We start from the raw sequence: 13,622 nt of genomic DNA, 5'->3' as shown, positions 1-13,622 counted from the left end.
AACTTAAATTACTAAGGAATGCTTTATGCAAACCGTGGCTATAAAGTTCATGAGCCGATTCAATCGAATCGAATCATCTTTGTTTCAATTGTGTCTTGTGTAGTTACATAAGATCTCATAGCAATTGAACAACTCTTTAACTAGTTCATTTGAGTCAATTGAACTAGTTATGGTGAAGAAGAACAAGGTTAACATGAAATACTCATATGGTTAACCTTTTGGGTTACTATGTTGAACCAACATACACGTACACGTTTGGGCATGGTTTTCATAAACCTAGTAAACGTCTACCCAAGTGTGTGTGACAAGCTAAGTTTTCGATCTAACGGTTGAGAAATATTAGCTTGAATCTAAATCAGGTTTTCATCTAACGGTGATATGGATTGCTTTGTAACTAAGGCAAAACCCTGATTTGAAGTCTATATAAAGGAGACATCTAGCATTGTGCAAAACTAATCCCCACACGTCTATGTGATACTAGTGCGCTCGTTAGAGTCGATTCTCCTTTAACCTTTGGTTTTCTTCTCTAAAACCAGGTTAACGACTTAAAGACTTCATTGGGATTGTGAAGCCAGACCGATACTACTTTTATCGTAGTTGTGTGATCTGATCTTGCATCTTATATCGTACGAGTACAATCTTTGATTGGCTTGAGATCGTGAGTGTAACACCACTAAAAATCTCTACTTGGAGCCGAAACGGAACTCAACCCATTTTAGTAGAAAGCTAGGACTGTATAGAGCGCGCGTGCGATCCTAATGTAGGGTGTGTATATCCCCGATGAGTGCCTTAATCCAGTATGAGTGGTTTCTTCTTTTAAGAACTAGGTTGTCCCTTAAAAATATTAGGGTGCTTGTTTAGCAAAGGCAGTGAAAATCTCTAGAAACACTGAGCACGGTTAACACGTGTTTAAGAGAGATTAAAGAATTTTTTTTTTCTCTTTTTCTTTCTCTTTTCCTTCAAAACCCAAATGCTAGCCTTTCTTTTTGTTATCCACTTTCTTGTTTATTCCGTTCGATTTACCGAGACCAGACGAAGGAAAATTTGATTCTTGCTTTGAGTTTTTGCTGATCCATTCTTGGAACACCGGTTACAATACAGGTAGGGGGTTTTCTCAAATTTTTAGTTGATGTTTACTTCATTTAAACATACTGTATCTGGTTAATTTCTCATTCTTTATGACTATCCATATGAGTCTGTGAATGGGTATTTGAGATGTTTTAAAATCTTAACTTTTGTTCATAAATTTCTTTCAAATCATCCGTGCTGCATTTTATGAGTTTGTACATGAAAACTGGATTTGAAATCGTACCTTTTATATGATTGATTTCTGCAAAGAGAATCTTTTTAAATGATTCCTAAATGTTTGTAAATGACTTTCTAAAACAAATATGAATGATTGGTAGTCACTCAAGTTCTGATTTTTAGTTTAAATCAAGTGTTAAATTGAGTTATCAAAGTAGCCTTTAATTTGTTTGCTAAAATGACTCAATGAGCTGCGTTTTTGAAATGTAGTTCGAGTCCATGAACATATTTATTTTGATTCCCTGTTTTAAATTTTGATTCCATCTTGGTCAGCGGCGAATGATTGACAACTGAAAATGTCACTTATAATCTTAGCTTTGTCTTTGATTTCCCGTTTTCTCATTTAACTGATTTTCCCTTAGAACTTCTTTATTTTGTAGTTAGTTTATGCAAGAGAGGAAATGAAGCTTAATTTGTCATTTAAATCTCCATCTTAAAATACCCCCTTTTCTTAAATTAGTGCATGTGCTTAAGGATATAATGGCTTTCACATGGAATTTTTCATACTTGTTTTATATGTTTTAATCCTTGCATCTAGTTAGCAGCTGACTGACCCTTCTTCTGTTGTTCTTATTTAAAAAGAAAATATTAATTCCATTGATTCCTAATTGGTTCTCATCTTTATGACCCCTTGAACTATTTTTTTCCAACTAATTTGGACAACTGATCACTACTGGTATTCACTATTTTATACCCATTCACATGATGTTTTGTTGTGTCTACTTTTCCCACTTATACGCTATGCTCTTCTTAAACGTTACTGTTGATTCTATCTAATTTGCCGAAAGTGTTTGTACTTGCTTCCTTTAAGTGGTTCCTGCTATAAGTTATTTTCTACCTTTGCATTTAACTCTTGCTGTAAGGATTTGTTGGTTTCACATGTCTTTCATAAACTAGTCTTACGTTGCAGTCTTGTTCTTTATAATTTGGCGGTTTGAGTAAATGGGATTTGATTTAAGAGCTACGGTTTCACCTTGGAGTTTACTTGGATCTGTTGTAAGTAATTTGTTGAGCATATTTTGAAGGTTTATGGAAGGCTACAGGTGAGTTTGTTAGGCCCATAGGGGCATCCCACAAATGTGGCTACCCGCGGAAGACCGTCCGGGACGGTGACTGATATCCTGACCATCCTAACATTAGAGTTTGGTCCTCACTAGTAGCAAATTGTGAATTTCTTCACCATCGGTTGACGATTATTTCATTTCTTGTGTTTCAAATGAATTGGGAATTGTCAAGCTTTATATTTATATACTTCTGAATTTTACATGCTCAACTCTGTTAGCTTGATTTGCATTTCGTTCGTCGTTGGTACATTATTTCGTTACCCCTACTGGGTTGTGGCTCACCCCGTTTGGATTTTGTTTTCCACAGAGCACGAAGCGAGGTTGAGGCAGTAAGCTTGGGAAGAGCTTGCAGCCAGGAGCTTGAGCAAAAGTTGGTATTTTTGCTTGTCTATAATGTGTATACCACGGGGTTATCTGGGTGGTTTTTAATTTCTTGCTTAACCCATGCTTGGGCAGTTTATTTTGCTGTTGTCCCATGACATTTTGATGTGTTTTTCTATTGTATATATGATGGGATCTAGTAGAAAGTCTTTGCATGGTTTGTAATGAAAAACTTAGTTATGCCGCAAACCGCATGTCTAATTTTTGGTAGATGAGCTTATTTTGTTGTTTAGTTCTTGGTGTATCGCAGGTCTCCTCATATTCGTATATTTGCATCTTTAAATATTTTACTTTTTCTGTAACACTAAGTTTTCAACTGCTGCCAGGCTAGTATGGCTGTTGACTCGTTTTGTTTAAGTGTATTTGGCATCTACCGTATTTCTCTCTTGAACTATCGCTTCTGAACTTGTCTACACTATGTCGAGAACTGTCTACATGAACAGAATATCAAATGCATTTAACTATATTACTCGTACTAATTAGTTAATTTTTATTGTGTCAGTAAAAGAGAATGGTGTCATTGATTTAAACTAAGAATCATTGCTAGTAGTAACAATACATGTGTTAAAAATGTGTTTGAGAAATGTATTCATCTTGGTGTTATATAAATGCACGCTAAGTTTTCCTTGGTCGTCAAATATTTATGAAATGGAAATCCTTACTGTCTGTGTATTATTATATATTGGACTCACTACACACTAAGTGCACATTTTCTTAATTGGATTAGCATCCTTGGAATAGTACAATTGTTTAATCTAGTTTATTCTAACTGCTCTTTAAGCAATTTGAATCTTTTATTAGCATTGTGCCGAGTTGCTTTTGTTTGCTTTGACTTTACAAAAATCTAAATAGCTTCGTGTGTTCTTACATAGATTAATTAAGTGGTCTAAGCTGCTATTCAATTGTAAAGTATCCAGTATTCAAAATGATTTCCAACGAAGCAGTATTTTCTTAATTCTTTTTCATTCTTTCCATTGACCTTGTGTTCATTGTTGCTCAAATTTAAAATGAACGTAAATTTATATGTATTATATATTTTGTATTTTTTAACTTCCGAGTGACGTACCGGGGGTTTGCTCTGCTGGTCGGGTTGAAGGTCAACCCGTTAGAGGGTAAATTCTCTGGTCTGTCACAGTGAGAGTTCTCCGATAGGCAAGATAAAGAAGTCACAAACATCTTTGTCTCACTGTTTGTGATTCCTCGACAAACCGCCTGTGTAGTCAGGAAGGATTGTTGAGAGGTGATTGATTAATCTAGGCTGTTTTTCGGGAATATAAGACCGGATTATCAATTGGTTCATATACACTTTGATTTTATATCTTAAGACGGAACAAAACCTAGGGTTTTTCTGTGGGAAACAGATTTATCCTTTGATATACTTTTCTGTGTGAGACGGATTTGTTTATTATCAAGTCTGCGATTTTGGGTTGCAGCAACTCTTGGTTGTGGGTGAGATCAGCTAAGGGAGTCAAGTGCGCAGTATCCTGTTGGGATCAGAGGCGTAGGAGTACAACTGTACCTTGGATCGGTGGGAGACTGATGGGGATTCAACTATAGTCCAGTCCGAAGTTAGCTTGGAGTAAGCTAGTGTCTGTAGTGGCTTAATACAATGTGTATTCAATCTGGGTTAGGTCCCGAGGTTTTTCTGCATTTGCAGTTTCCTCGTTAACAAAACTTTTGGTGTCTGTGTTATTTCTTTTCCGCATTATATTTTATATAATTGAAATAATACAGGTTGTGCGTTAAGATCATCAATTGGAAATCCAACCTTTGATTGTTGATTGATATTGATTGATCCTTGGATATTGGTCTTTGGTACCGTCCAAGTTATTCCTTGTATTTGATAAAGACTCGCTATTGTTTTTAGCTTGCGTAAAAATCAAATCAAGAGAGAGATATTAACTCCTTGAGATACTTTAATCTAGATTGAGTCTGACTGTCTAGTTGATTCTCTAGCAAAGGATTTCGGAGTTAGTCCATACAGATTGCTAAGCGAAATATTGGGTGGTGTTGTTAGACCCCCGCTTTTTCAATTGGTATCAGAGCAGGCAAAAACGTTTAAGACCTTACAAGTCTGTATTTGTGGCGATCTGACTCTATGGACAGTAGTGCTATCTCAATAAATGCACCACCAGATCCAAGGATTTCAGAATTCTCTTCCATGACTGATTTAATAAAATATGTATAATAAATTCTATCTAAACCTCCACCAGGTTTAAAATCCCTTGAAGTGTTTTCATGGATTGAAAAGAAGCTTGAGACCTTATCTCTTGATGTTGAGTTATACCTCCAGAAAGAGTAAGAATCTCTTGACAGGCTAAATCAAGTTATGATGAATAATATTCATGTTGAGGTTGATATTGATTTACTAATCAGTGAGAGCAATGCTCCTCCTCTGCGTAATCCAATTAGTTGTGATAAACTAAACGAATTACAAGAGGAGTTTAAATCTCAGTCATCTGAGTGTATCACCTCAAAACATGAACTGATTCTTTGCTCAATTCCTGATACTTCCTATCAAGATAGTAGTATTGACTTCTTTTATGAAGAATTTAGGAAGTCTCTTTTTATCAAAAGAGTTTCCCTTCGCAATACTAAAAACTATATGCAGAAACTGTTTTTTATAAGTTGGAAAACAAGAAATCAGAAATACAAATCTTTTTGGGTTCTCCTGAAGTTCTTTGATAGACTTATAAAAACAGTTCCTTGGGTGTTTCTCAACACTACAAGATTTAAGAGTTGTTGGAAAGAAACTCTTTCTTGGTGCCATGGTGAGCAAGACATTGTTCACCTCAACACAACTTGTTTGTGTTGAAAATGCATTCTCACCAAGAAATGCCCTGCTATGTATACGGTGAGGGAAGCACAACAACTGGGGCGCACAGATTATATTCGATAAGGATGTAGAATTCAATTGGACTTTTCTAAAAAAGGTATGTATATAAACTTGATCAAGTTTTATGTTTTTATTACTTGTTTGAGTACTTATAATGATCCATGTACCTTGATTATCGTATTTCTACCTAACTTGATCTGTATTTAAGGTTCTTTAATGTTTAGGTTTGAAAACATGAGTTCGGAATGTTTGGACTTCATGGTACACATACCAAGTATGCATAACATCATTTAAAACCAAAATCCAGGGGTTTAAGTTCGCAAACCCAGTTTGCAAACTATTTTAGTCATGAAAATTCGTTTGCAAACCCGTATGCATACTTTCCTGTAGAGGTCGATATTCGGTAAACTTGTTTTGGCCGTATTTTCTTCTTCCGAACTCGGAATGACCTCATTCTTTTTGCATTCTATTTATTTTTGAATTATCTTCAAAATGGAGTTGAGAAACCTTGAATTTGGATGAGTTAAGATTGATATTTGTCCCATCTTTTGTTTTGAGTGTTTTGCTCCGTTTCATCGCACTTGTTCCAATTCTCTTGAACTTGAGCACTTGGATTCTTGGAGTACTACTCTTCTAAGCTCATTTGTAGCTTTAACAAGAATATTTTTGGTGAATCACAAAGAAGGATATTCAAGAATGGGCAGTAGTACGCATTACTATGGAATTCTTGAATGTTCACAATCATTTTATGTGAACTACGGTGCATGGTCATTAATGACTTTGTATGATCTTCTTTGTCAATAAATTTTTTTTATACGCCTTTGGTAGCTATTCTTGGTATAAATCCGGGCGAAAAAATGTTGATTCTACCCTCTAAGGACAAATCATCTTATATGTGCATTACGAGTTTGTCATGATGCCTAGGAAACTTCTTATGAGAATTTATTCTTGCTTTTGAGAACGATTACTAGAGTTTGGAATAGCCATTATTGTGATTACACATATATATGTCCAACGATTTCATCTTCATGTTTTTAGATTTATTTGTTTGAATTCTAAAAATATTTGGAGGATGATATTATTGCAGTATTAATCTGTTTTGAAGTATTGCAATATTTTTATGGGATATGTATTGTTTGCGTCCGTGAACTTGAAGGTCCCATATTGTGTCAAAAGTAAAGTCGTTCATGATCGGTATTCGTTTATTGGTTTAAGAACGAATGGACTTTTGGCATATACAAAAGTTAATCCTATATTGTCAATCTTTGACAGAAGATAAGTTAAAATCTTTTGTGTGACAAGGATAAAGTCTATCATGTCGTTATGCAAATATTGATATAAAATAGAATACATCCTTGTATGTTATCCACGGTATTGATCTTCATTGATCCATTTTGTTATGTTTTACCGTGAAGGCTCCATTGTGTATCTTATGTTGAGCACCTTACAACTATGTCGATTAATATTGGCCTTGTTGATTGTTCCATGAGATGTTATATGTTGAGCATTCTTGAACTAAATTAATCATCTTTATTGGTTATTTAGTTATTTGTGTTATGTTGTCGATGTTTTAGGAAGATTCTAGAGTATTCTAGAATCGTCTAGGTGTTTCCTTAATTTAGTATAGCTAGAGGTTTCCTAATTTAGTTAAACTCAAGGTTTCCTTTTGTATCTATGTTTAGGTTTCCTAGTATAACTCATATACTTAGAAGACAAGTTTGTAACCTGTATAAATAGGTGTACAAGTCTTAAGGGAAGACACACAACACAATTCAGAGAAGAGTTCTCATAACTAGAGAATTTTAGGGTTTAGAACGTTTGGTTCATAGAGAACTGTTTAGGGTTTGTGAACATCATCCTGCTGGTCATAGTTGTGGTTTATTCTCTGTAATTCGTTCTATAATAAGAGTTGATCGTAGCCGTTTGTGGACGTAGGCATAATGCCGAACCATGTTAAATCTTGTGTCTTTATTTGTTTCTTTTAGTGCATCTTATTTATGTTTTCTTTAGTTCTACGTTGATCCAAAGAACTATTAGTGTCTTGTGAGATCAATCCTAAGGCATTAATCCTAACAAGTGGTGTGGTGAGCGTTGAGAGGATCATAGTTGGAAGTGAAGATGTCTAGTTCTACACCAAGTGGAAGTTTTTCGAAGGTGCATGGATTTGATATTATCAAATTCAACGGGAAGAATAATTTTACATCATGGAAAACTGATGTTAAAGATATTCTTGTTAGTATGAAACAAATCAAAGCGATCAAGGACAAACCAGCAGCGTTACCAAAGGAATGCAGCGATGAGAAGTGGGATGACCTTGTTTTGGAGGCGTGTTCAACTATTCGGTTATGTTTGTCAAGGGAGATCACTCATAATTTTTCGAGTGAAACCTATGCAAAGGTGTTGTGGGATAAGTTAGAGAACTATACTTGCAAAAGGATTTGACTTCGGATCTTTACTTGAAGCGCAGGCTTCATGCCTTTCGGATGGCTTCAGGTAAGCCTATGGTTGATCATATTAACGAGTTTAATAAGATATGTTCCGATTTATCTAACATCAGTGTGACTATTTCTGATACGGACAAATATATGATATTATTATGTTCTTTGCCACCATGGTATGCTGCTTTCGTTGACTACTTGCTGAGTGTGAAAATCGAAGGAGACAATAAGTTGGTTTTCGATGATGTGGTCGCTGCTTTACAAGCTAAGGAATTAAGGAAACAAGAGTTAAGCGATGAAGCACAAGCCGAGGGTTTGTTTGTTGATAGAGGAAAGAATAGTAATAAGAAGCAGAAGTCGAAGAATCGTTTCAAGAAGAACGATATTGAGTGTTATTATTGTCGTAAAACTGGTCATATTAGGGCTGATTGTCTCAGGCTTAAGGCAAGAGATGAGAAACGTGAGAAATAATATTCGAAGAATGTTGTTGCTTCGGTTTCGGAAGGCAGTGAAGTTTTAGAAGACCCAATGTGTGGTTTTGATGAGGAAGTGTTAACCGTTACATCAAAGAGTTATCTCAATGATGGTTGGATGCTTGATACCGGTGCTTCGTATCATACGTGTCCTTCAAAGGATTGTTTCACTATTTATAGAGAGGTGAATGGTGGTAATGTTATGATGGGCAATTCTAATGCCTGCAAAACAGTTGGAATTGGTACGGTACAGGTTCGTTCGCATGGTGTTATCACAACACTTTCATAGGTTAGACATGTTCCATATTTGAGGAAGAGTTTGATTTCGTTAGGAGTACTTGAATCACTTGGATACAAGTATGTTGATGAATATGTATTCTTGAAGGTATACTACGACGGTAGTTTGAAGATGACCAGTGAAAGACATGGTAATTTATATTTCTTACAAGGAGATATAGTTTTTGGTGGAGCTATGGTTTCTCAATCAATTGATGAGAAACATGTGGAGTCAACGCGTTTATGTCATATGCGTCTTGGGCATATGAGTGAGAAAGGTATGTCCGTGTTGAGTAGCAAAGGATTACTTGGAGGTGAAAAGACTTGCAAGCTTGATTTCTGTGAGCATTGTATCTCCGGGAAGCAATGTAGGAACAATTTTGGTACCGCTGTACATCAAACGCAGGGTATGTTAGATTACATCCATTCGGATGTTTGGGTCTCTCTCGTACAGTTTCTAAGGGAGGTGCTAGGTGGTTTATGACCTTTATTGATGACTTTTCGAGGAGAGTTTGGCTTTACACCATGAAGCATAAGAATGAAGTCACCGAGGTGTTTAAGAAGTGGAAGACCATGATAGAGAAACAACTTGGTCGTGTGATTAAGAAGATACATTCCGACAATGGCGGTGAATACATCGAAGACCCATTGAAGGAGTTTTGTGAGGAACAAGGTATCGTTAGGCACTTCACAGTCAAGGGTACACTACAACAAAATGGAGTAGCGGAAAGAATGAATCGAACATTACTTGAGAGAGCACGGTGCATGTTGTCAAACGCAAGTTTAGACAAGATTTGGTGGGCTGAAGCAGTTAATACGGCGTGCTATTTAGTGAATCGATCACCATCAACAACTATTAAGTGTAAGTCACCTATCGAGGTATGGACCGGTAATCCCGTCAATTATATTAATTTGAAGGTGTTTGGTTGTCCAGCCTATTTTCATGTGAAAGAAGATAAGTTGGGTGTTAGGGCTAAGAAAGCAATCTTCTTAGGTTATCCATTAGGTGTTAAGGGGTATCAGCTATGGTGCCCAGAACTGAATAAGTTTATCATCAGTCGCGATGTGACCTTTAATGAGAAAGCGATGCTTGATTCAAATTGAAAGTGAGAGTAGTAGCGGTGTTGAAGATGATTCGATGCAGGTGGAGCAAAGGGTTCCTAGTTCACCTACTATAGAAGAAGAAAAAGAAACTCTTGTAGAAGATGAAGTTGAGTTTGAGGTTCCTAGTGAGGAATCTACACAGCAACAAGTTGAGAATATTCCGTCCTTGACGTCTCAACGTGAGAGACGTGCACCAGTCCGTTATGGTTTTGATGAGTTTGCATCTTATGCATTCTCTGTTTTTGAGGATGAGCCGTTTACCTTTGAGGAGGCAATGAGTAATACTCATGCCGTTGAGTGGAAAACAGCCATGGATGAGGAGATGAAATCTCTTCACAAGAATCGCACTTGAGAGCTTGTTAAGTTGCCTAAGGGTCGAAAGAAGATTGGGTACAAGTGGGTCTATACGGTAAAGGATGGAATTCCATATTCCAAGGGTGTCGTTAGTGGTATACGATACAAAGCAAGGTTAGTAGCTAAGGGATATGCACAAAGGGAAGGTGTGGATTATAATGAAGTTTTCCCTCCGGTTGTTAAACACACTTCTATTCGAGTCCTTTAGCATTTATGGCGTAGTTTGACTTAGAGCTCGAGCAATTAGATGTCAAAACATCATTCTTGCATGGAAATTTGGAGGAAGACATTTATATGTCACAACCCATTGGTTATGAAGTTGCTGGTAAGGAAGATTATGTGTGTCGACTTGAGAAATCATTGTATGGTTTGAAGCAATCGCCAAGATAATGGTACAAGAGGTTTGATACATTTATGTTGCAGCAAAAGTATACTCGTAGTAAATACGATCAATGCGTGTACTTTAAGAAGTTTCCAGATGGAAGTTTTGTTTATCTTTTACTCTATGTGGATGACATGCTCATAGCTGCAAAGAGCAAGTCAGAAATTGATGTTTTAAAGAAACAATTGAGTTTAGATTTTGAGATGAAGGATTTGGGTCCAGCTAAGAAGATTTTGGGTATGGAGATTACTCGAGACAGATCTAAGGGAAAGTTATGTCTTACTCAGAAATCCTATCTTGACAAGGTTCTTCGTCGCTTTGGAATGCATAACTCCAAAGCTATTAGTGTTCCAACTCCGCCTACAGTTAAGTTATCAAAACAGTTGTGTCCTACTACAACTGAGGAGAAAGAGTTTATGTCAAAGGTTCCCTATGCTAATGTGGTAGGTTCTTTGATGTATGATATGGTTTGTACTCGTTCGGATATTTCACAGGAAGTTGGTTTAGTTAGTCGTTATATGGCTAATTCTGGAAGAGCACATTGGTATGCGGTGAAGGGAATTTTGAGATATCTTCAAGGGACCTTGGATATTGGTTTAGTGTTTGAGAAGGAGCAGAATTTGAAGGTCTTCGGATTTGTTGATTATGATTATGCGGGTGATAGGGATAAGTGTCGTTCTACTTCAGGGTATTGTTTTACATTGAGTGGAGGACCTATCAGTTGGAGGTCTAGGTTACAACCAATCGTAGTTTTGTCTACTACGGAGGCAGAGTATATTGTTGTGACGGAGGTTGTTAAGGAAGCATTATGGCTTCGTGGTTTAGTTAAAGACTTGGGGATTATACAATGGATTATTGTTGTAAACTGTGATAGTCAGAGTGCTATTCATTTAGCTAAGAACCAAGTTTATCATGCACGCACCAAGTATATTGATGTTCGTTATCATAAGGTACGAGAAGTTGTTGATAACGGATTAGTACAACTATTAAAGTTTGATACTGAAGATTATCCAACAGACATGTTGACGAAAGTCGTTCCGAAGGTCAAGTTTGAGAGGTGTCTCAGCTTGATCAATACTGCTCGTTTTTGAGGCCCTAGGGGCATTTGAGGCTACGGTTAACTTGAGAAGATCAAGCTCAGTTTGGTGGAAACATCGGCAAGGTGGAGAATTGTTATGTTGTCGATGTTTTAGGAAGATTCTAGAGTATTCTAGAATCGTCTAGGCATTTCCTTAATTTAGTATAGCTAGAGGTTTCCTAATTTAGTTAAACTCAAGGTTTCCTTTTGTAGCTATGTTTAGGTTTCCTAGTATAACTCATATACTTGGAAGACAAGTTTGTAACCTATATAAATAGGTGTACAAGTCTTAAGGGAAAACACACATCACAATTCAGAGAAGAGTTCTCATAACTAGAGAATTTTAGGGTTTAGAACGTTTGGTTCATAGAGAATTGTTTAGGGTTTGTGAACAGCATCCTGCAGGTCATAGTTGTGGTTTATTCTTTGTAATTCGTTCTATAATAAGAGTTGTTCGTAGCCGTTTGTGGATGTAGGCATATTGCCGAACCACGTTAAATCTTGTGTCTTTCTTTGTTTCGTTTAGTGCATCTTATTTCTGTTTTCTTTAGTTCTACCTTGATCCAAAGAACTATTAGTGTCTTGTGAGGTTAATCCTAAGGCATTAATCCTAACAATTTGCTCCGAAAGTCTTCTTTTGTCGAGCAAAATCTTTTGAAAATTAAATTTATTGCTTCGGTGATTATTTTGGTTGTGTATTCCAATTAGATTAACTATAGGTTCTCTTGTAATTAATCTAGTTGAGTTTTTCATATATTCTACAAGTTCTTGTGTTGAGTATATGAACGGCTATACTAATCATGTTCTATTGGTTGATGTAGTCGTATATTTCGTAAAGTTTTCCTTATGTTGAGTATTTGAACGATTAAGGTAGTCATCTCCGTGTGGTTATCTTAGTCGTAGCTCCGTAAGTTTACTTATGTTGAGCGTAATCAATTAATTGATCACTTTTGTGGTTTGATTTAGTTGCGTATTCCGATTAAATTAATCATGGGTTTACTTGTGGTTAATATGGTTGAGTTTTGGATATAAAAATCATTTCCATGGTTTTTGGTGTCCAATTAAAAAAATCCTTCTTTTCTTTCGAAATTAAGGTCGCTCTTGTTGTTCTTTCGGGAATGACATCAAATGGGGGAGAGTTCTTTTGAACTTGTGCTTAATGGTAATATCTTGCGGGGTGTGCGGCTGTGGAATTTTATAGGGGTTATCTTGTATCTTAAGACTCCTTGATGAATGCATTTAGCTTCGGCTTTATGATTGCATCAAAATTAAGTTGGTATGCATTTTTATTTTAGTCTATCAAATGTCTCTTATGGAAATTTCATTATGATCCCGTTCTTGTATCTTTTGCCAATTTTATTGACAAAAAGGGGGAGAAATATTGTAGTTCACACTACAAATACATATGGTTTTTGGATCATTGTGTAAGGGGGAGTGGTTTCCATGATCGAGATGGAGTATTGACTAAGGGGGAGTGTTACATATCACCATATTATTATTGTTAAAGTCGTGATACAATTGGACTTTGATATTACATAATAATACTATGACACTGTATAATAATGATCGAGAATCTCGATTTCTCTCATTGTTATAGCTACGGATCCTCAACAACGGTGATGCTAAACTTACAACCTTTGGGATCATTGGAGTACTTGGAAGGACGAAGATTTCAGGGAACGTTGAAGATTAGACTATGGAATAGGAGCCACTAAAGTTTATCTTTTTTGTATTCCATATGTATTAATAGTTTTGTCACTAAAATTGACAAAGGGGGAGATTGTTAGAGCATAGCTAGGGCGACCTCGCATGCGTTGCTATCTCAAGCATGTTTGTCAATGTTAGTGGTCAAAACTATGAGTCTTGATTTCTAGCCTATATAGCTAAGTCTCAGACTAGGATAGAAAAGTGTAGTTGAGCTCAAGGACTTC

General features: G+C 36.3%; 1 long non-coding RNA gene across 1 annotated transcript; it reads left to right on the top strand.

Moving 5' to 3' along the window:
* Positions 1 to 965: 965 nt before the first annotated feature.
* On the top strand, positions 966 to 3,139 carry LOC113331893. Its single transcript, XR_003351231.1, has 2 exons — positions 966 to 1,101; positions 2,677 to 3,139. It is a non-coding gene; the product is annotated as an uncharacterized LOC113331893 (long non-coding RNA).
* The last annotated feature ends 10,483 nt before the right edge of the window (positions 3,140 to 13,622 follow it).

This window comes from Papaver somniferum, chromosome 1 (genome assembly GCF_003573695.1).
Source record: "Papaver somniferum cultivar HN1 chromosome 1, ASM357369v1, whole genome shotgun sequence".
In the NCBI taxonomy this organism is placed as follows: domain Eukaryota; kingdom Viridiplantae; phylum Streptophyta; class Magnoliopsida; order Ranunculales; family Papaveraceae; genus Papaver; species Papaver somniferum.
This window is presented reverse-complemented; position numbering and strand designations above follow the sequence as displayed.